This window comes from Gossypium hirsutum, chromosome A11 (assembly GCF_007990345.1).
Source record: "Gossypium hirsutum isolate 1008001.06 chromosome A11, Gossypium_hirsutum_v2.1, whole genome shotgun sequence".
NCBI lineage: Eukaryota > Viridiplantae > Streptophyta > Magnoliopsida > Malvales > Malvaceae > Gossypium > Gossypium hirsutum.
Window position 1 is genome coordinate 24,653,348 of NC_053434.1, and position 22,191 is coordinate 24,675,538.

A 22,191-nucleotide genomic window follows, 5' to 3' on the forward strand; every position below is an offset into this window, starting at 1 on the left:
TCTATTATTTGCTACTTTGCGTGTTTCCCCCTTGTTTGCAGAGTGATTTGATGCTGATGGGTTAGGTGGCAGAGTTGGTGGTTGCTAGAGGCGACGGCAACAGAGAGGAAATGAAGGCGGCGGCGTGGAGGTCAAAAGGGCAAGTGGTGCGGCTGAAGGCAGTAGGCTGAGGTGATTGACAGTGGCGGTAGGTGCAAGTGGGGCACTAGGGTTTCAGTCTCTGAAACCCTAGTCTGATGTGGGCTTGTCCATTGGGTTCGGGTATTGGGCCGTTCGGGTTTTTTTTTTTGGGCTCTCTGATTTGGGTTTGTAATTGGGTTATTTTGGGTTTGTTTGCCTGGGCCGGGCGAAATTGGGCTGCTACATCAGAATTTTTTGAATGATAAAAGAAATTAGAAATTTGCTCAAAAACATGTTCATTTGTTTTAAAATAGATGAAATACTTAATGCATTGTAACAAGACATAAATTTGCATAAAAACTTGGGATACATGTTTATTGAAATAGTTATTATAAAATAAAAAGTTCAAATCAAATTATATATGAAATATTTAAAACACAAATTCATTCAAAAATTGATAATTCACATGGTAACTTAAATAATGTATTAAATATGAAGGAATTACAATACATGATATAAAATAATATACATAATAAATTTATGAAACATGTATATACAAGTAAAATTGGGTATAATTATTTGTAAAAAAAATGAAATTAATAATGTATGAAAGAAACAAAGTAAATATATAAGTTATATATGTGTAACAAAAATTTCTAAAAAACAAGCTCATATACAAAAGGCAAAGCTATATTTACACACAAATTTAGTGATATATATGATATATATATATTTATAAGATTATATTTATAAAGGGAATTTAGAAACAAATAATATATAATTTTACATGTAACAAATTGATTTAGAGTGATGGAATATATATGAATAATACATACATAAGGATAATATGAGAGTATTCAATAAATAAATTATATAATTTAAAATAAAATTCTTACAAGAAATTCACTATACACATATATAATTTCTAAAGAAAAATGTATATACATAGGGAAGAAAGAAAATATTTACGTAAGGTTTTATGAAAATAATAATATGCACTAAAAAAATAATTTTATATGGGTAATGTATATATGGATAAATTTTAAAAATAATTGTATGTCAAAATATTATTGAGTTAAAATATGAATTTTAATATTAACTTAATATTAACATAAATTATATACATAATAAATTTAGAAACATAAGTATACATAAATTATATGCCTAATGATAACTTAAATGACACATAAAATAAACGAATATAAATATTAAAAATATAAATAAATTTAAAAGAAAAAAACGACATAAAATTAATAGCATACATAAATTAGAATGAACTTTATTGCAAATAATATACAAATTATCAAAATAATAGAATAAAAATGCCAAGATCATTAAAAATATCCACACATATAATCCAACATGTAATAGAACGTGAATATACAGTGTTTAACAAACTTAATTAAAACAGAATTAAAATAGGAGGGTCAATCTACGAATAAAGTAATCATAAATGGGATTAATGTGTAATGCGCATTAACATATAGGGACTAGAATGGAGAATTGTCCAGGCCCCAAAGCATAATGTTGCGGTGCAGATCCAATTGCAAAAGCGCGCAAATGTTAGGGAAAATTTTAAAAAACTGGTAAGTTGCAATTAGGGGCTAATCAGAATGCAACACAAAAGGAGAGGGACTTGATGCATAAAAAACCCCTTTTGAGCGCAAAAACGAGGATCCGGGTCTTTTGGACGGGCTGACGCGCGGGTTGCTCCTTCCTAAAGCTGTACCGTTTCATTATTTACCCAAAATTTAAAGGAAATTGAATGGCTATTAACCATTCCTTCCAAACGCAAGCCAAACACCCAATTTATTTAGGGTTTTGACTCAGCAGCCTTTAATTTCTAAGGCTATTTCAGCACCAGTACACCATTAAAATTGGTGAGGTGTATAGAAACAGCCTTTATTTCAATTGAAATCAACACTTCAAAGACCATTTTCATTTGTGAATCCGCATTTCTATCCCCGATTTCAACGGAGAAGCCAAGGGATCTCATCAATGCATTTAGCAAAGGTAATTTTTCTTTTTCTTTCCTTTTTAAAAAAAAAACTAAAAACCAGGTATATGCGAAAAAATATATATATGTATATATTGAAGACGAAAGAGGAAAAAAATTTGAATCACCTTCTGATTTCTTTGATTTCTGGTACTGGAATTTTGTAGTGTGCGTAGTGTATATTCTGTGTGCGTAAAAAAATTTGCATGTACATCAATGGCTTTTATAGCCAGATTCACAAGATAAATAAAAATAAAAAATATATAAAAAATCCTATTTTCCTACTGTCGTCTGCTATGAATTCTGTTATTGGCTCCTTCTGGTGTGTTCTTTTGCAGACTCGGTTGTACAGTGGAGTGGAGAGACGTGCGAAGGAGGCCATGTGAGGAGTCACTCGTGGGAGCCCTAACTCTCTGGCTTATTCTGGCACGTTCCGGAAGCTTCCAGTGCTGCTGAGATATTTTTGGGTGTATTGGGCCTGGGGTAATGGGTTATTTGGGCTATTTTATAAAAGAACTTGGACTTTGATTTAATTTTGATCTATTTATTTTCTCTTATTTTTTATATTTATTATTTTTAGTTTATAATGGGCCGGGCGAATTGGGCCTATTACATATGATACTAATTGATGAATTAAGAATTAACATTTTATGTTATATATTACTTAATACATCATTTTATTCTAACTAATTATTTAATATTTTACTATTGGTTCTTTTTAACTTTTTTTTTTAATTTTTCATTAGTTTTAGAACATTATTTTATTTTTAATTAATTTTCAAAATTAGTTTTACTTCATTTAATCATTATTTAAGATAATAAACAATAAGAACGAAAGAAATAAAGAGTCTGCTGAATAACACGTTTTCTCTATCTGCTGAATAACACGTTTTCTCTGTTTGTTGAATAGCACGTAGTATCGAAAGTTAGGGTTTGTGGCAATTTCAAATCTTGCAAAATTGGAAGGAAAATGGATAAATATTAAAACGATGGATGAAGAACTAGCAAATTTGAATATATCAGATGACAAAAAAGACACTATAGAAGGACAACGAATCGAAGAATAAGAGGATGAGGAATACGAATTATGTTTGGTTGGGAAGGTATTAACTAAGAGTGTGGTACACTTTTCGTCCATCAGAAGGAAGCTAGCAAAAGTATGGCATCCAGTGGGCAGAATTTCTATTATAGACTTAGGGGAGAAAAGAATTCTATTCAGGTTTTATCATGAGATCGATATTAAAAGTGTTATAAGGGGTACACCGTGGTTCTTCAATAGGCACCTAGTTTTGCTTCATCGATTGGAGAAAAGGGAGCATCCGTTCCAAGTTCCATTATTTTTCACAGAATTTTGGGTACAAATACATAATTTATCGGGTGTAATGGCCCATTTTCAGTAAAATAGGAATAGTGGTTTCGTGACCACAAATCCGATCTAGAAAGAAAATTTATTTTAATATTATGGCATAGTCTATATTACGATAGGAATACTGCATGGAAATTTTGATAGGAAAATTTTATTGATTATATAGTTAAATTGATAAAAAAGAGAAAAGAAAGAAAAAAAATGCATTCTCGGGACTCCATTCTGATAAATCGGATTCGTAAATATTTATTATAAATATTTACGAAGTTAGTTGTGTGTCTAATTAGGTTTTAATTAGGTGAATTCGACTTAATTAGAAGTAATTAGGAAAAAAAGATTAGATTGAAATAAGTGTGAAAATTTAATTATAGATTAAAAAATAAAAAGGACTAAATACGCAAATATGCCATTATTATAAAATGAGGCGGTTTAACGTTAAAAGAAAAAAATCTAAGATATTTTTGATATAAAATATATATTATAAATTATATTAACTTAATATTTAAGTATTAATATATAATATAATATATTATTATATTATATATAATATATTATATTATATTATTATATTATATATAAAACATAAAGTAAAGTAAAGTAAAGAAACAGAATAAAAAGAAGAAACAAAACAGAAAAGCAGGGACGAAATAGAGAAAAAGGGAGAAAGAAAAAGAAAAAAAAAAATTTGGGATTTCAAGGGTTCAAATTCAATTTGGTAAGTCAATTTAATTCATTTTCTTGTAATTATTGAGTTTTTATGATCCTACAATAAAATACTCTTAGGTATATGTTGAAAATTTGAGAGTTAGTAGATTTTTTTATAGTTTATGTTGAATTTATGGATAAATTAGAGATTGGACTTATGAAAAATTCAAATTAGAATTGAGAAAAAAGATTGAATTGTGAAATAGATTGCAATAAGAAGTAAATTATAAGAAGTTTGAAATTGGGGTTTATTTACTGAAAATTTGGGAGTTAAACTAAGTTATAAGTAGAATTTAAATAAAAATAAAGAATAGATTGTAATAGAAATGGAAATAATTTTAGTTATGGAATAAATTGAAATGTAAGGGAATGTAAGAAATGATGAATTTATTATATCATACATGTTTATTTTTTTAATAGTATAGGAAAGTCATTTAATTATTTTTCTCTAACATATAAATATTATATGTTTTATATGAAATTGAAGAGAAAGAAAAGAAAGGAGAGAACCTAATTGAAGAAAAAGGAAAAGAGAAGGCTAAGGAGTGAAGGAAGACATCATCTCAATCTTTTTGTTGTAAGTATTACAAGATTTTTTTTAAATTAAGTTTATTTAGATGCTTATATTGTAGTATAGAATTATTTAGAAAAAAATGTAATATATATATTTAAATTTATAAGTAAATAAATAATAATAATAATAGATTATGGAATTATGAAATTTGAAAAGAAAATTATAATTGGAGAACATAAGAAGTTATATTGTTTGAACATTAAGTAATAATGTTATGACAAAAGTATATGTGTGAAAAAGATGTGATATTTGTGAATTGTGTAAAATGCACTAAATTGTAATGATGAAGAAATGAGAAATCTTTTTCGAGATATTTATGTAAAGTATTTAAATGTATGAAATTCAATTTTAATGCCCAAGTAGATGAGTTTAGAACTACTAGGATATTAGTGGCATGCCATTAAGGAACTCTAGTGCGCTCTCTGATTATTAGCACATTAGTGCTCTCCGTTCTATTATTAGCACGTTAAATGCTCTCTGTTTAGCACATCTGTGCTCTCTGTTTAGCACTTTAGTGCTCTCTGTTCGTTTGTGCATAATAATGCACTTCTGTATTTGTTCCTTATATCCAGTGTGTTCTATAAAGTCTACTTTGGGCTAAAATTATAAGTTGTGAACCAAAGCGAATTATCAATGTACTAAGGTAAGTTTTATAATTTATATAATAATAAATTAAATTTTGTTAATATAAGATACAGCTAAAGAAACTTATATGCATATAAATATATATTGATCAAATGGGATTATAATATTTTAATAGGATTTATTTGCCTATTTATTCTTGTAGTGCTTACTAAGTCTTCACCGGCTTAACGCGATTAATTTTAACGCGTAGGTACAGTTAGACTCGAAGAGGTAGAGTCGGCTAGAAGATCTCTCATCTCATCACATCCTCAAGAGCTTCATAAATAGGTACCATATTTTGAATTAAAAGTGGCATGTATATAGGTGTTATTTTGATCACATTAGAATGTTATAAGACTTCTATTGTAAAAAAAATGGTATTTAGTATTTTAATGTTTATACTAATGAAATGGTATAAAAGTTTATATAGTATATATATATGGTATTGGTTGTTTTTGGTTTGAACTTGTAGGGGGTTTTATACAAAATAAGCAAAAATGCTACCAAAATTTTTAAAAAAATTTCGTTCCACTCCTAATACGTATTTTGGGCCTCGAGGGTCTATTATAAAGACTTAAAAGTTAAACTATGCTATGAATGTTATTTATTTATGAATTATTTCTAAGTTGTCCAATATGTCTGATAATGCTCCGTAACCCTAATCTGGCGACGGTTTAGGGTTAGGGGTGTTACATCGGGAAGTTTTATGTTTGAAGGAATGGCATGTCAACTTGGTGATTTTATTGGAAAATTCATGGAGTATTATGCAGTTTCAGTAACTAGGGGAATTAAAAAATTTATGAGAGTGAGAGTTAAGTTGGATGTTCATAAACCCCTAAAAAGAAAGAAAGGGATAACTATTGGTCAAAACAAAACAACTTATGCTAAGTTCCAATATGAAAAGCTTTCTTTATTTTGCTATCTATGTGGCAAATTGGGGCATGGAAAATGTTTTTGTCTAGTTACATTAACTTTCACAAGAAGTTGTTTTTGGATCAGATTTTTCAATAAGAGTGCCAACAAGAATAGAACAGATGGAAGATTGTAAGTGGTTGAGAGAGGATAGATTGAGATCGAAATTGGTTGTATGGGGACAATTGGTTGATAATGAGGAGAGATCAATCGGACTTAATCCAAACCCTAATTCATATCAAGGAAGGAAAGGAAAGGATACCATTCGGCAAGAATGGATGAATTATGGAGGAGAGGAAGTGAGGTATATGGAGCTTGGTTCAGAAATGGAGGAAATTCTTATTGGAATAGCTTAGGTATATAGAGGATTCAAAGGAATATCGGAGATTGCTAAAAAGCAAACCCATCGGTCACAGTGAAAATACTAAGCTGAAATGTCTGTGGATTGCGGCACCCATAGGCAATAAAGCGTCTCAAAAACAAAGTGAGACATATGCAGCCCCAGATTTGGTTTCTCATGGAAACCATATATGCACAAAAAAGACTGAGAAAATTCGTAGAAAGTGTGGTTTGCAGAATGGCATTGATGTGGATGCCTTGGGTTCTAAAGGAAATCTATCATTGGGTTGGAAGTAAGTATGTAGCATTCAATTACGAAGTTTTTCATCCTTACACATTGATATTGAAATTAAAAAAGAAGAAAATGCAAAAGTTTAGAGATTTACGGGGTTTTATGGATTACTGGAGGAACCCTGTAAGAGGGATTCTTGGAATCTGTTAAGATAGTTAAATAACACTAAAAACTTACCCTAGCTAGTGGTAGGAGTCTTTAATGAAATTCTTCTCTTTTAAAAAGTAAGGAGGGTATCAATGAGAAGAGAATCAAATGTTGGCAGTCCGTCAAGCATTAGATGATTGTAATCTCATAGATATAGGATTTTTAGGTTAGTGTTTTACATGGGAAACAGGCAGACTTCCAAATAATAACATACGTGAAAGGCTTAACAGATGAGTGGTGAACCGAGAATGGTGGGCAATGTTTCTAAATTTTCGGGTAAGGCATCTTACGTATTTTATATCGGATCACTGTCCAATTCTTGTAAATGTATTGGATAGTAGTTCAAACTAGATGGGACAATGACAACCAAAATTCTGATTCAATGCAAATTGGGAGTGGTGGGAAGAAGACGAAAAGGAGGTTCCTACTAAACTTGAAGTAATAGGAAATAAGTTGAACAATTGGGCTAAGACAAATCAGTTGGGAAGGCAATGTCAAACGGCTTTCTAGAATGTGAGATTAGAAGAATTAAATGCAAATACTCTAGAGGAAAAAAATTTAATAGAATTAATAGAGATTAAGCTTGCACTAAAAGTAGACAATGAAGAGCTATTTTGGGAACAATGTGCACGAGCTAATTGGTTGCATTTTGGAGATAGGAACACACTGTATTTACATAGCATTGCGTCAGCTAAAAAGAAAATAAATACAATTCGGGACCTAAAGAACGACAGTGGAGAATGGGTTCGAGTTGAAAAGATTATGGCAAACATCGACATTGACTATTTCAAAGAATTGTTTATGACTTTCTCTACAGGAGATAGCACTTGAACTCTAATGGGAATTCAACCATGCATTAATGAAGTTGATAACGTAGAGCTGGCAATAGAGTTTAAGGATGAGGAGGTTGAGGAGGCAATTAAAAGCATGTCCCTAATTAAAGCTTCTAGAGAAAACAATTTCCTAACTTTATTTTTTGAAAAGTACTGGAGTATCGTAGGTAAGTAGACTATGAAATATTGCATTCAAGTACTTAACAGTAAGCAAGAAGATTGGAAAATATCAACCGTACAAATATTGTGCTTATCCCAAAAAATACTTTACCAACAACTATGACTCAGTTCAGACCGATAAGCCTTTGTAATGTGTTATATCAAAAATTTTCCAAGGCCAATATTAATGGGTTTATAACAGTATTAGACAAGTGTATTGATGAAGCCCAAGGAGTGTTTGTGCCCGGAAAACAAATACAAGATAATATTCTTATTGTTTATGAGATTTTACATTTGTTCAAGAGGAGGAGACATATATATCAAGGTTCTTTTACGTTAAAACTAGATATGAGCAAAGCCTACAACAGGGTGGAGTGGTGCTTTCTACAAAAAGTATTGACTAAAACGGATTTTTGTAATGAATGGATTGAATTAGTAATGACATGTGTAGCTACGGTGACATATTCAGTTATCTTCAATGGTGAACAAGATGACGTTTTCAAGCCTTCAAGAGGGCTATGGCAGGGAGATCCATTGAGTCTGTATTTATTTCTAATATGTATTGAAGGCTTCTAAAGTCTACTTAGGGAATCTAAGCGAGAGGACTTGATAAAAGAGGCAAGAGTTGGCAAGAGTAGTCTTGGGTTCACACATTTGTTTTTCACTGACGACAATATTCTTTTTGGGAGATGCTTCAGTGGATGGAGCAAACATAATGAAAGCTATAGTAGAAGAATATGAAAGTGTCTTGGGTCAATTGGTCAATTTCAATAAGTCCCTCATCTATTTTAGCGTTAATGTGATGAATGAATAAAAGAAACAAATAGGAAGAATTCTGGGAGTTCAAATATCTAATAACTCGAAAAAGTACCTTGGGTTACCAACAATGGTGGACAGAAAAAAGAAAAATGCATTCACTAACCTAAAGGAAAGATTCGTTAAGCAAATAGAGAGCTGGAGAACGAGGCAATTGTCAATGGAAGGGAAAGAGGTATTCATAAAATCAAATTTACAGGAAAGTCCTATTTATGCAATGCAATGTTTCTTATTACCAGGTTTTTTATGTCGTGAGTTAAAAAGCATGGTTGCGAAATTTTGGTGGTGTAATGAAAACACAAAGAAGGGTATACATTGGTGCCAATGGAGAATGGTATATCGACCTAAAGGGAAATGGGGATTAGGATTTAAAGACTTGTCCAAAGTTAATATAGCTTTGCTTGTGAAGCAAGGGTGGAGATTAATGTCAAAGCCAGATTGTTTGTTCGCAAAAATTATGAAAGCAAAATACTATTCAAACACAGATTTTATGAATGCAAGTATAGGCTCTTACCCATCATATACCTGGCGTAGCATATGGGCATCTAGAAGGCTGCTGGAACAAGGTTGTGGTTGCCGCGTGGGAAATGGTGTAAGCAATAATGTAACAGCCCGATTTTGGGCCTAGTCAGAACAGTAGTTTCAGGACAACAAATCTAACGTAAGAAAATTTATTTTTATTATATTTTTATGGTCTACAAATTCACGGGATAATTTTTAAAAATTTCATTCGAAAATTTTGATGTTTGGGCACTCAATTTAGTCAAAAGGACTAAATCATAAAAAGTAAAAAAGTTGAGTTCTACATGTTAGTAGTGTCTAATTGTTATAAAATTTTAAATTGGAGGCCCTTAAATGGTAATTAGACCATTGGATAATTTGTTGGAAAAAATGAACATGAAATGGGTGAAATGAATTAAAAACAAAATAAAAGCCAAAATTTCTTGTCCATATTGTTCCTTGGCCAAATATTGCATGAAGAAACCATGGCTAGGATTTTCCAAGCTTCTAAGCTCGATTGTAAGTCCATTCTTGCCATGTTTTTAATGATTTTTATGTTTTTGAAATCCTCGTAACAAGATCTACCTATTTCTACCATTTATTTGAGTTATCATGAAGGTCTAGGGTTTGACCCAAGTTAGAAATTTGTGCATTTTGATGTTTAATGGTAGATTATGCATGTTTATGGTTGGAGAAACAACTTTTGCTAAGTGATTTTCAGTGAAAATACTTAAAAGGACTAAATTGTAAAAATTATAAAATATGTAGGGTAGGATTAAAATGAAAAAAATTGAATAAAAATCATTTACGAGCTTAAGGGAAAAAGTGTAAATATGAAAAAGTTTAGAGACAAAAATGTAATTTTTCTATAATATGATTTTTGGTCACGATGAATAATGTGACTAATTAGCAAGCTAAATGTGATATTATAGATTAAGGAAAATAAGATTCGGACTTAAATCGGGAAGGTACGAGATTATGGACTAAAATGGAATAATTAGCATTGCTCAGATTCGAGGTAAGTTCGTGTGATAATAATAATAATAATGCAATGTTATATTTGAATTGTAAATTATATTATTGTCTCATAAATTGAATGAGTTGTCATACGGATGTATACGACGAGAATTTGACAAGTAAATACCTATGATAATGTTATCGTTGGTTGTGACTGAATCTAAATTGGTAAGCTAATTTGAACTTGTCGAGTTAAAGGTTATTGTATGCTATGCATGAGAAGTGATCTACAATATGTCTATAATGTGTGATGACAATGTGATGAATTGTGATTTTGTGTTAAAAAGCGATTATCATGATTATTAACATTATGTGAAATCATGAGCTTAATTACCATCATGAGATTTATGATTCGATCGTAGGGATAAGTTTCGACGAGATGTGTATTCGAAAAAGTCCCGGGTGACCCTGAGGAATGCTTAAGATTCGGATATCATAACACCATGGTTAATGATATCCCATGTAAGACCATGTCTGGGACATGACATCGGCATCTGATATGAGAGTCAGTGTAAGACCATGTCTAGGACATGGCATCGGTGTTGATATGTGTGCCAGTGTAAGACCATGTCTGGGACATGGCATCGACGTTGATATGTGTGCCAGTGTAAAACTATGTCTGGGACATGACATCGGCGTTGATATGTGTGCCAGTGTAAGACCATGTCTGGGACATGGCATCAGCGTTGATATGTGTGCCAGTGTAAAACCATGTCTGGGACATGGCATCGGCGTTGATATGTGTGCCAGTCTTCATCGGTGTTGATATGTGTGCCAGTGTAAGACCATATTTGGGACATGGCATCGACAATGATATGTGTGCTAGTGTAAGACCATATCTGAGACATGGCTTTGGTAATTAATTTGGTGTATGATAATTCCAAACGTCTTTCAGTATTCGGGTGGTTCAACGAGCGGCCATTCAAGATTATGGTTAAGAAGTGGAGTAATATGTGAAAAGTGTTGAAAGGGTACAGGTATGAACACTAGGCTTATGGTTATTGAGACTATGAAATGTTGAGGCCTCGGTGAGCTAAGATGTATGAATTATGATTATGAATTTTGTTGCAATATCATGATAACTTACATTGTGTAATTGAACATGGAATCCATGAAATAGTGAATTCATGATTAGTTGAAAATGAACTTATGATAGTTATCATCATATTGCACTAAAACAGTTTTGGACAGCAGCAGTAGTCTGACTTTGAAAATTTGCCAAAAATTGTGGAAATCAAATTAGAGATTGAATAAAATATAAAATTAAATCTTATTGCCTCTAGTTTCAGGTAGAGGAAACGGTGTAAGAAAAATAATTTCATATTATGAGATATTTGAATTTTTGTGAGACAGGGTCAGAGTTATTTCATGCTCCCCTGTCTTAAATTTGGAAAATCATTAAAAAATTGTAAAAAAATAATTATGGGTTATAATTTATATTATTAAAATCCTTAATGATTCTATTTTTAAAATAAACAAACGGGAACATCATCTGAATCCTGTATTAGGAGATAATTAATTTTTAGTGAAGAGGGGTTGGAACTATTAGACAGCAAAACAAGGGAGACTTTAAAGAATAAACTGTAATTATTGGCTAGACCAAAAATTTTTAAAATTTTATGGTAAGAAGATATGTGAGTCTAGTTTCAGGGAAAATTAGAGGATCTTAATTTGGAGTTTCGTAGCTCAAGATATTAATAATTTAGTTACTATGACTCAAGTAGACAGCTTGACTGGAATATGAGCAAATAGTGGAATTATGCGCAACTTCGATTGTGTTACCATGAGAATATGTTGTAAGAATTTGGAAAAAGCATGTTAATAAGTTGCTTATTAGTATTTTCATACGGACTTACTAAGCTATAAAGCTTACCCCCTCCTTTCCATTTCTTTAGTGTTGTCAGGTTAACTCAGGATTGAAGATCGTTGGAGGCAGTATCACACTATCAAATTATCAAGTTGGGGTATTAATAAGCCTTAAGTGTTTTGAAGTGAGTGGCATGTATAGAAACTTATTTCTTTATGATATGTGCATGTTGTGATGGCTTGGTATCGATGAATGTATGATATGGCATGCATATTTGATGGATGAACTTTGATCAATAGATGTGACCATATTCTTAGTATAAAAGTGTAAATTTAGAGTAAGTTAATGATGTTAATGAAGAAAGGAATTAAGGTGGAATGCCTTATGGAAACATGTTAATGTGAGTGGGTGATATGTGACATTAAGGATATGAATTAAACATGACTATGAATGATAGATGACTAAGTTGAGAATATCAGCATGAAGACAACCATGGTATAAGGGTATAAGTGGTAGTGAAGATGACAAGACCAAATTAATATGATTTGGTATGTCTAGACTTGATATAAAATGAGTATGAGAAACACAAGTATGATGACATGCAAATGCTATGTTTGTGACTTAATTGAGGATGTTTAATCGTTAAATGGATGTCATGTTATATATCATTGATGTTGTATATATGTGTGAGGGATTATGGTTGACCAAGGCTTAGAAAATAACCTAAGTGTTGGCCACATGGGCAGAGACATGACTTGTGTCACAGCCATGTGGAGAACACGGCCTTAGCACACGGGCGTGTGACCCTATTTCGTTGCTAACATCATAAACAGAGAGCTACACAAGATGAAGACTCGGGCGTATCCCAAGCCACACTGGCGTGTGTGACCGCACGGCCTAATCCACATGGGCGTGTGACTTTCTAAACATGGAAAATTTCTGCAAGTGTTGTAAAATTTTTAGAAGTTCTTATTTTATCCCGAACGACCCTCGATGTGTGTTTTAGGCCTCATAGGCCCGTATAAGGGACGATATGCATGTGTTTAAATGTTTTTGAATTGGTTGTAATTTTATGGATCGATTTTACATGTATGTGTATATTTAAGTCTGGTAATGCCTTGTATCCTATCCTAGCGTTGGACATGGGTAAAGGGTGTTGCAATTAATATATGAAATGACAATTGGTTGTTAGAGCCTGGACAACGAAGAATTCAAGGACACGAAATTAATACAAGATACAGAAGGGTCATTGATTTAATTGAAATAAATTCAGTGTAACACCTCTTAACCCCTATCCGTCGCGAAATAGGGTTACGAAGCATTACCAAAACTTTCAGAATATTTTTCAGAGAACTCACATAAATTACTATTCATTAACCAAGATTATTTACATCATCCCTTGAATGGACCCTTGTGGCCCAATATGAACATTAAAATCAAATCGGGATTGAATCAGAAACTCTAAGAATTTTTGGCCAAATTACAAAAATTTTCCTAGGTGCAGGGCTCACACACCGTGTGGTTTAGGGACACGCTCGTGTGACCTTAAGACATGCCCGTGCTACAAGCCGTGTTCGACCCCATGTAACTCTTCGGCAGGTGTTACATGGCCAAGACACACCCGTGTTCTAGGCCGTGTAGCACACATGGCTAAGACACACGCTCGTGTTTCTGCCTGTGTGCTCAATTATGAGCATTCTATTTCTTAATTTTTTTAAGGTGCAGAGGACACACGACCTAACCACACGCTTAGGGGTGAGTATTCGATCGAGTCGAATTGAATTGAGCGAAAAATTTTCGAGTTAGTCGAGTTGACAAATTCTATTTTAGCAACCAAACTCAATTTGAATTTTTTTCGAATCGAATCGAATCGAGTAAAAAAATTTCGAGTCAAATTTATTAGAGTTAACGAATCCTATTATTTATACTTAATGTTGCTTTTAGATGGACCGATTATTTAACTAGTAGACAAAGTGCAAGATTATTTAACTACATGAACAATATAATAATTTTGCACTTAATGGGTAAACATTTATCAAAACAACGTAGTTTTAACTTTTAACTTAATTATTTTGAATTTTAACTTTTAAAAAAGTAAACATTTATCAAAACGACGTATTTTTGTCTTTTCTATTCGAATTTTCGGATAACTCGAATTGTGTAATTCATGTTCGAGTTAAACCGAAAAACTAAATTTTTTTATTCAATTTGATTCAAATAACTTGATTAACTCAAATAACTTGAAATAATTAATTCAAAATTTGAATTTTTTATTGAGTTTTTCGAATCAAATCGAATTTTGCTCACCCCTGCACATGCCTATGTACCAGGCCGTGTGTTACACACGGTCTAGACATACACCCTTGTGTCTGCCCGTGTGGACAAAATGAAGTCATTTCTAACTTCATTTCTCACTCAAAATCACACCAATGACCTGCACTTAACTCACATGCAAATACCAACCATTTCAAGCATTCAAAATTAAGCAAACTCTATCATTTAACATGCCATATCATTACATGCATACATGTTTATAATCTTACCTTGACATATTCCATATGTTAAGCATAATTTGAGCAACCATTGACATGTATGTAGCTACCATAGTATGACATTTTAAATATATCAAAAACAATCATTTCTGGCCATTCCAATGGCTAGATTACAAACCACATATTTAAGCCATCTATGGCGAAGTTAACCTATACATGCCATTATATCAAAATGATTTTACTATATATATACCCAAAATAAGCTAGTGGATAGTGTGATGATGCTCCAATGATCTCTAACCTTTGTGAGCTTCCAAGTACTATAAAACAAGAGAAAATAAAATAGAGTAAGCATTACATGCTTAGTAAGTTCGTATAACGAAAAATAAATTTACCAATCCCATTTATTAAATCTAAACATACAATATCATGTTTTCCATCCATTTGGCAAAATTACCTAAACACATACATTCAATCAAACATCTTAGTCACAAAATCTTCACATTAGTCAAGTAAACATAGATTAGCTCATCATGCAATATTCTTTCAAGACATTATCATTTCATCTTGTAATTCTCTTATCATGCCAAGAGTTTTGTCCGTAGAATCATTGATATTTCGATGGATACTCAAGTAGTACACTCGAAGTGTACGATTCAATAACCCACCAATTCTTATTCAAGAGTACTCATAGGGCACTTAATCAAGGATCACACTTTCGAGCCACATATCGTATTACAAGATTATCCGTCTAGGCTAAATCCATTATGTAACGTATGCTCAGAAGAGCTCAATTAGGATTACCAGTCTAGGCTAAACCCTAATTGTAACAAATACTCGAGAGGGATTATATTAGAATTATCTGCCTAGGCTAAATCCTTTCTATAATGAGATCCATAAAATTACTCGTACGAGCTAAATCCCGTTAGAAAAAAAATACAGAACCTCATTCATTTCGGGAAATCACATATATTCATCGGAATTTAATATTTAAACAGAGCTTAACCCTTTTTCATCATTTCAAATATGCATTCAATTTTTCATCATAGCAATCAAAATAATTCACATCAATGTAAGTCACATTCCATACAGCACAACATTAAATTTAACATATTTACATGCTTAATTAAGTTACACGAACTTACCTCGACACTAGTTCGCATATAAAATCTACTAATCCGAAACATTTTCTTTTCCTAGATCCAACCTCGAATTTGTGTTGTCCGGATCTATGTAATTTTAATTATCAATTTCACACATTTCATATTTATTTGGACTCATTTTACGTCCTAAGAAAAATTATTATTTTACCCTTAGCTTTTTCATAAATTTCAATTTCATCCCTAGGTTCGAAAAATTGAAATTCAGGAAATTTACTCCTTATTCCAAGCCAAACCAAAATTTCAATATAAAATTTACAGCACATATTTTCTATAAATTTCAGAATTTTTTATCAATTTTTACAAGTTTTAGTCCTTAAATAATGTTTTTATCAAAAGTCGCTTTGTAAAAATTGTTCATCTATCAACAACTTTTAATTTTATACCATAAATTTCTAATTTTCAGCCATAAATTTCTAATTTTCAACATATATATTCATGACCTAATTTCCAATATTTGATAACTCTTTAAATTGATCCCCTAAATAGATAGATTAAGATATCCAGTTTCAAAAATATTAAAGTTACTAAAAACGGGACAAAAAAAACTTATCCAATTAAACTAAGAAAATTTATTCTCTCTCTCCTAAGGCTTCCATGTATTTTTGAGAAAGAAGATGAGAAAATAAGATGGTATTCTTTTTTCATCTTTTAATTAATTAAATTATTTCAAATTTCAATTTAATCTTTGCCCTTTTTTTAAATTTCTATAAATGAGTCACTAAAATATCTACATATTTTTCTTTAATGGTCTATTTATCATATAAAGAATTCTAATTTTAAATTTCATAGCTATTTAATCCTTGTAGCTACTAGAATTTAACTTTTATATTTTATACAATTTAGTCCTTCTCGTAATTAAGCACTTAATCAATAAAATTTTCTTATCGAGATTTTCACATGACATTTCCAAATAATACGAAACATGTAATAAAATAAAAATAAATTTTGTTTTCAGATCAAATTTGTAATTCCGAGACTACTGTTCCAATTTCACTAAAAAATAGACTATTACATACGGCTTTATGGAAAGAAGAAATTATTGAAAACTTTTTTGATGAGGAAACTACACGAAGTACACTAGACATACCTTTATCAAGCTGTGATCAAGATGACCATTTGGTTTAGAGGGGCAAAAATTTCAAAATCTACTCAATCAAAAGCTGGTACAGATGGCTTGAAGTAGCAGATACAACCACCAGTGCTAATCTAATGAGTTATAAAAATCCCTCTTTACAAAAATATGAAGAAATATTACATGCTGGAAAATCATTAAAAATTACATGCCCATATTATCAAATTTACAGCAAAAGAAATATTGAAGTACAAAATTTATGCCCAGTATGTCGAAATAATGAAGAATATGTTGAACACATCTTTCGTGAGTGTCGTTTTACCGAACAAGTCCTGCAAAGTATGGGAGTAACATACTCGAACAATATTAAGAACCAGAATTGGATAACTTGGTTAGCTACGGAGTTATCAACAGGAGATATGCTTTATCTTAGAAAATTAGAAGTTATATTCTAGGCCCTATGGTACAATCGTAATATGGTCTATCACAATGGAACGGGACAAAACGTTTTTGGAGTAGTTTCTTTCAGAAACGCCTACATATCAGAAATTGATAGCATGGGTATTATATTGAAAGGCATGCAAGAAAAACAGGAGACTGTTTGGCAACCAGCGGAAGGAGATAGTGTCAAAGTAAATTTTGATGCATGTTTTAACAATTACATAAGCAGCTTTGTTTCAGGGATTATTGTTAGAAATAGCGAAAGCATTAAAATGGCAGCAAGCACTTACCCAAATTTGCATGTGAGAGATGCGACAATTGCAGAAGCATGAACATGTGTTCAGGCGTTAATCTATACTGAAGAACTAGGTTTTCGGAGAATAATGGTTGAAAGGGACTCATTTAGCATTATCAAAAAAGTGGTGGATGCAATAGAAGATGAATCGGTTAGTGCTGCTTTGATAAAAGAAAGTAAAGCAAGGATTAAGAATTTTGATTATATAAAGTTTAGATTCGTACCTCGTATGGCGAATCGTGCAGCACACGAAATGGCACAGAAAGGAAAAAGGTTCGACTCTTCGATGTTTTGGATCAAGGAAGCACCAGAAAGAGTGGAAAGAATACCAGCTCTGGACAGAGGGAGAATGGGCAGAGAAGAAGTTTCGAGAATATCTAAGTAAAATTATGAAAAATGTGAGTCTTGATGAGATGAAAACTCAGAGAATAAGGAGGGAAAGGCCAGAGCAAGATTACAGGAAACAATCTTACCAGAAATATAGATCCACTCCTGCTACAAACACTGATGAAGAGACGAAAGGTAAAAAAGAAGGCGGCTGACGGTTTGGTTACACGCCGGATTTCTTTGGTTTTGTTTGATTGTTTTGTTCTGAATTAGGATTATTAGGGTTTTAATTTTTGGTTTTCTTTAAGGGCTGCTTTTGTGAAGTTTTTTTAAGTTAAGTTAGGGGAAACAGGAAATTTATTTTGACAGCTAATAGTGGGTGGGATGTAACCCTTTTTTTTCTTCCATTTAATGCATCAGTAGATCTTCATTTCAAAAATATATATATATTTCAAAATCAATAGTCTTTTATTATAAATTAGGTCAAATCTCATTAGATTAGCAAATATATATTTTTTAAAAATTATAAAAAATATATTATTTAATAAATTTAAAAATAAACATATAAAATGTGCAACACGTGATATAGATCTAGTAGGATTAAATTGAAAAGTTATTAATAAAAGAAGTGCGGTGGAGGTTATGGATATAACTGACATCCACGGACAGGAATCCTTTTTAATTGTCCATTCAAATGTGGGGTAAAGGTGGATAAGGCCATCTTTACTCTTTCTATGCTCAATTCCCATTTCTAGATGGTTGTATCGTAACATTAGGGTTGTATTATAATGGAAATTAACCTTATCGAACAACAAAATCAACTTAATGCTATAGAGAACTGCACTGCATCATTATTGTTATGTTCAAAATCTGTTATGTAAAGCCATACTGATCAATACAATAATACAATTAATATGCGATGTTTTCTTTTATAATATAAAATTGGTTATTGTCCATGATTTAATTTAATAATTTTTAATATGGTATGACTATCTATATTCTTTTTCATTGATTATAAAATCAGAATAATTATATTTGTAAATTATTAGAAGAAAAAATAAATTATGATAGTAAAATGTACATATATATATAATATAATATAATATTTAAAAAACATGGTGATTTTAATTGGAAGAAAAAAATCAATTCACAATGATGATTATATATTACGTATCATCTGCAACATTTGCAACCGCAACACTACGACAGTATTGAATAACTGAAAGGATAAATAACTGTGGCTGCTTCCCCATTTGCAACACTAATAACAAAGACAAGTGTCGTAAAGAGAAAAAAATTGAAATGATAAATAATTGTGACTGGCTCCATTTGGCCGCAGATTAACGCAACATTAATTCTCTTTCTTTTTTTTTTTCCTTTTAGCATTATCTTTCTGGAATTCGCCAGTAGATTTAGATACAAAAATTGCCATCATTTTGATTCCCTCAGGGTTCATCCAAATGTGGTAACATTTTTAAAATATAAAATATTTATAATGTTCTAATTATTATAATTAAAAAGTTAAAGTGGTCCAAAAATAATGTTATTGGGTAATTAAGCAATAATTGTCACTATTCATACTGATCAGTTATGTCTCTTTTCATCAAAAGTTATATCACTTAATTAATAAAAAATGGGCCATAATTATTCAAGTTGATACCTATTGAATAATTATGTTTGTGGTTAAAAATATGACTATCCGATTGGGTAATTATGTCCATATGAAGAGACATGAAACCTTCTATAAATAGGAGAGGAATTTCATTTGTTGGATACACCTAGAAACATAGAAAAAAGTTTCTTTTTTATCTCTCACCGTCTTTTATATTCTTAAATTGTTCTATAAAGAATTATTGCAGAAATTCTTTGTAGAAATTAATATCCTTGTTATGCTCTGCTCAGTACTTAGTGGACTGTTTCCTTCAGTGCAAAATGAAGACAGTCATTAGTTTTCATTGTATATTCGAGATTTATTTTCTAGTAACTCTTTTGCACACTATATATAGGTGGGAGTGAATAGATCCTTAAAGAAAGTGGCATTACTACATTCCTTGAAGCTTTCGTTAATTTCTCATTAGTTTATTTTTATCCCCACTCGCCAACACCAAATACCTCTCATTTAATCAATAATTTTCTAAATTTTTAAAAAAATTAATTCACTTCACTTAGATTAGTTTTGAATGATGACTATATATGTTTCCCATCTTTATCATCGTAAACAACTGCAATATAGAAACCCCGTTTTGAGTTTTTTGGATTTTTTCCTTGTAAGAACAATCGCCTTTGTTTATTAAAGCCATTCTTATCGAGTAAGTTTGGTTGGATCTAAATTCATTTTGAAGCGATAAATAGGCATCCAAATTCACATAAAGTTTGACGGAGTGTAAAATATTGCATGATAAATTTTGTATCTAACATAAACTCAAGTCAAATCATTATCTTTAAGGGTATTTTTTTCAAATGTTAGGGTTATAGAAAAGGCAACTCGACACCAAACTAAAAATGAGGCTTTTTAATCATCTTTTTGTCATCTCCTTTATTTCTTTCACCAATTTTAATTTTCTAATTTTCCTTTCTTATCTTAATAGTTAGTGGCTGTTAGTTTCTTCTTCATTTTTATTGTAGCTTTAATTTTCTTGAAAGTGGATACAAAACTTTCTCTTGTTATTTTGAGTTCTCTTTAAAGTATTCAATAAATTTCATTCTTGTTAGCTGTCAAAAGTGCAAAAATATCATCTTTGGTTGTGGTTTCATCATCTTCCTTGCTGCAGTCATTTTCAACAAAGACTCATTCAAGAGTCACCAAGAACCTATAAACCTTGTCTTTTTTATGGTTATTTGATGAATTATCAAGCTTGAAATTTACTGGTATTTGTATGTTAATGATGAGTAGGCACTAAGTCTTATGATAGTTGGTTCATTGAAATATTGCATGGTTAATTTTTGGGTTAGAGACTAAATTGTAAAAATTGGATTAAATTGAATAGACTTCAAAACCTAGAATTGATGCCTCTAGGTGAACAATTGGATAGGCGAGACTGAGAGGAGAACCTATTGGGAACCAATTTAATTGTCTTGAATTAGTTTAGTAAGGTCAAAAGATGTGTAACAACCCATTTTTCAATGAAATCGGAACAGTGGTTTCAGGACAACAAATCCTATCCAAAATATATTTTATTTTTATTTTACCATATGACCTGTAATATGTTAGAAAGGACGTGCAAAAATTTTGATACAAAAATTTTATTGATTTAGTGCCTAATTAGGAGAAGGACTAAATCGCATAAAATGTAAAAATTAAATTCTAGTAGTTATAGGGATCAAATAGCTATGAAATTCAAAAATTAAGGTCCTTATATGGTAATTAGACCATTAATAAAAGTATGTAGATTTTTATGGTGACTCATCCATGGAATTATAGAAAAAAACAAGGGACTAAATTGGAAATACCAAAATACATGATTAATTAAAAAGATGAATAAGATGAATATAATTATATCATCTTATTTTTGTTATCTTCAACCTAAAAACACATGAAAACCCTAGGAGAGAGAAAAGAAGCTTTCAAGGCCTAATTGGGTAAGTTCTCTTGTCCCATTTTTAGTAATTTTGGTATTTTTGGAATCAGAATAACTTAACCTCTCTATTTGATGGGTTAATTTGAAAAGTTATCAAGGTATGAAAATGGGTCATGAATGTATTATGCTAGAAATTAGAATTTTATGGTAGAAAATGAAATATTATTGATAGATAAACAACTTTTACAAAGTAATTTTTGAAGAAAACTTGATTTAGGGACTAAAATGTAAACTTGTAAAATTTGATGAAAAATTCTAAAATTTTATGTAAACATGTGCTGGAAAATTTGTAATGCGGCTTTGGTTAGGTTTGGAATAGGGAGTAATTTGCATAAGTTTCAATTTCCGGGCCTAGGGACAAAATAAGAATTTTTGGAAAAGTTAGGGGCAAAATGGTGATTTTACCTAGGACGTAAATTGAATCCGTCTAAGTATGAAATGTATGAAATTAATGATTAAATTCATTTATATAGTTTTAGACAACACTAATTCGAGGTTAGATCAAGGAAAGAAAAGATTTCGGATTAGTAGATTATTACGCGAACAAGCGTCGAGGTAAGTTCGTGTAACTTAATCGGATATGTAATTATGTTAATTACTTGTTGTGTTGTATGT

General features: G+C 31.2%; 2 long non-coding RNA genes across 3 annotated transcripts; one reads left to right on the forward strand and one right to left on the reverse strand.

Moving 5' to 3' along the window:
* The first annotated feature begins 1,650 nt into the window (after positions 1–1,650).
* On the forward strand, positions 1,651–2,649 carry LOC107895925 (uncharacterized). Its single transcript, XR_001683522.2, has 2 exons — positions 1,651–2,133; positions 2,455–2,649. It is a non-coding gene; the product is annotated as an uncharacterized lncRNA (long non-coding RNA).
* A 14,350-nt stretch (positions 2,650–16,999) lies between these two features.
* LOC107895915 (uncharacterized) lies at positions 17,000–18,444 on the reverse strand. Of its 2 annotated transcripts, XR_001683517.2 has the most exons (3): positions 18,145–18,416; positions 17,667–18,048; positions 17,000–17,267 (listed from the first exon to the last, which is right to left on the reverse strand). It is a non-coding gene; the product is annotated as an uncharacterized lncRNA (long non-coding RNA). The 2 variants fall into 2 exon arrangements; XR_005904945.1 differs by having other exon boundaries at positions 17,000–18,048; positions 18,145–18,444.
* Positions 18,445–22,191: the final 3,747 nt, after the last annotated feature.